Genomic DNA, 2,457 nt, shown 5'->3' on the forward strand with positions numbered 1-2,457 from the left:
CTAGTTGTGAATTAACCATCTTGTTGTGAGCCCTTATTTCTTGCATTTGTTGCCCAAATGTTTGCATTTGTGCATGTATGGCTTGAAGGAGTTGTGTGGGTGTTGGCTCAGCTTGAGGTGCTTGTCCTTGATTTCTTTGGGCCCCTTGGGTTTGATTGTTGTACTGGTTTTGGTTGTTGTATTGGTTGTTCCTAGGGTAGCTTCCTCTTGGGTTTTAATTTTGAGATGGAGGTGGATTTTGGAATTGGGGGTTGAAATTGTAAGAAGGTTGAGCTTGTTGGCCCCATTGTTGAGGTTGAGATGCAAACCTGGGTGGTGGTTGTCTTCAAGCTACTCCACCACCGCCTCCTCTAAAACCGTCTTGTCTTGTGTTGTATGCCGCCACATGCTCGGGGCTCAAACCTCCACAATAAGATGTATCAAGGTTCGTTCCTCCACAATTTTGACATGAGAAAGAGTTGAGTTGAGAAGAGCTTGCTCCACCACTTGCGCTTGCATTAACACTTGTGTTCAACTTTGAAAGCCCCTTTGTGAGTTGCTCAATTTGATGTTGCAATTGATCGACCTTCTCCAATTCATACATCCCACCTTTCTTTCGGTGCACTCCTTCTTCTACCTCCCCAAGTGTAGTTCTTTGCTACCTCCTCGATTGTTGCTTCCACTTGATTTAGAGGGATCTTGATTAGTTGTCCACCCGCCCCCGCATCCAAGTTGGCTCTAGACATGGGCTCCAATCCGTCGTAGAAAAACCTCATGAGCAAACTTTGATTGTATTCATGGTGAGGACATGCTTCTACCAACTCTTTGAACCTCTCCCAAGCTTCATTAAGACTCTCATCTGCTTCTTGTTCAAATGATGCAATCTTCCTTCTCATCTCGGTGGTCTTCTCCTCGGAAATGAACCTCTTCAAGAATGCCTTAACTACCTCCCTCCAAGACGTAAGTGAGTTAGGCTTCACTTGCTTCAACCACTTCTTTGATCTACCCGAAAGAGATTGTCGAAAGAAATGCATCCGGATGTACTCTTGGGAAACTTGGTTGGTTTGAATCATGGCACATAGGTCAAGGAATCTATCAAGGTGCTCTATGGGATCTTCACTTATAGAACCCGAAAATTGCTCCGATTGAACCATTCTTGTATATTGAGGACGAATTGTGAAGTTAGTCTCTGTGACGGGCAACAAAATCCCTCCTGTGAGCTTATAATCCTCCGGATTACCAAACTCACGAAACAAAACATCATCCTCTTGTCCCGCCATTGATTCACTTTGCGAACTAGAAGAGTAAGAATCACTCCCACTATCAATTATAGCACCAAGTCCTCTCCCTTCTTCTTCAAAAAGCCTACGGATTTGTCTCAAAGTTCGGTTGATTTCTTGGTCAATTTGATAAGTAGGTGGTCCTTGAGATCTTCTAAGCATTCACCAAAGCTAAGCAAACAATTAGCAATGACAAGTATGATAGAACAAAACAAAACAAAAAGAAAGCAATTGAAATTACTCTAACAAAAGCAAATTAGACACCAAACAAGCCGCTTCCCTGGCATCGGCGCCAAAATTTGATCGGGATTTAGTAGGTCGTTGGGACTACCAACCCAAATCAAATTAACTACTTATAACCTAAACTACCCTAAAAAAAGTATAGGGGTAAGTATAGGGTCGAACCTAAAGGAAGCATGCAAGCTAAATATCGAATTCACTAAGCAAGAGTCAAGGAAATGATAATTTGTTGGTTTTTGGATAAAAAGGTACTAAGACTACAAACAAGAAAATATAAAGAAGATTAAAAATCAAGAGAGAACGACGATATGGGTACGAGGGTGTCAAACATGATTAGAAAGAGGTGAATAATGATAGTTATCATGAAAAACATGCCAAAGAACACAAGATCCTACCTAAACAATTCATTCTCATGCAATGGTCTAGGCGAATAAATGAAGAAGCCCTACGCTAATAGAATCATTCTCATGCATCCTATTAGACACTAGCAAAATCAAGAGAATAAAGAAGCACAAACCATAAGGCTCTATTTTAACAACTCATTTTCATGCAATCATCAAAATAGAGGTGATCAAAATCTAGTTCAAATCATTTTCATGCATTTAAACTAGAAGGCAATCAAATAAAGTGCAACAATAATCTCAAGATATTAAAAATCAAATCTTTCATCAATTTAAGGCATGTATTCAATCCAACCATCATCATTCTTCCAACATTCAACACATATTTTCCACCCCCTTCCCCTAGCTAATAAATTAGCCTAGTGAAGGGAGATTAAACATGATGATAAAGCTAAATGGAAACAAAATAGACATGGAAGCAAACATGATCAAAAACAATGAAAATACGAAAAGATGTCAATCCACAAAATAGATAGAAATAAACAACTAGAGTGCAAATAAACTAAGCTAAGATAAAGGATTAGAGATTACTAAGTAGGGAATGGTAGAAAGATTAA

General features: G+C 39.5%; 1 non-coding gene across 1 annotated transcript; it reads left to right on the forward strand.

Annotated features, from left to right (window-relative positions):
• Positions 1–772: 772 nt before the first annotated feature.
• Positions 773–877, forward strand: LOC145609922 (small nucleolar RNA R71). Its single transcript, XR_014106189.1, has one exon. It is a non-coding gene; the product is annotated as a small nucleolar RNA R71 (small nucleolar RNA).
• The last annotated feature ends 1,580 nt before the right edge of the window (positions 878–2,457 follow it).

Source organism: Chenopodium album, chromosome 23, assembly GCF_948465745.1.
Source record: "Chenopodium album chromosome 23, dcCheAlbu1.1, whole genome shotgun sequence".
In the NCBI taxonomy this organism is placed as follows: domain Eukaryota; kingdom Viridiplantae; phylum Streptophyta; class Magnoliopsida; order Caryophyllales; family Amaranthaceae; genus Chenopodium; species Chenopodium album.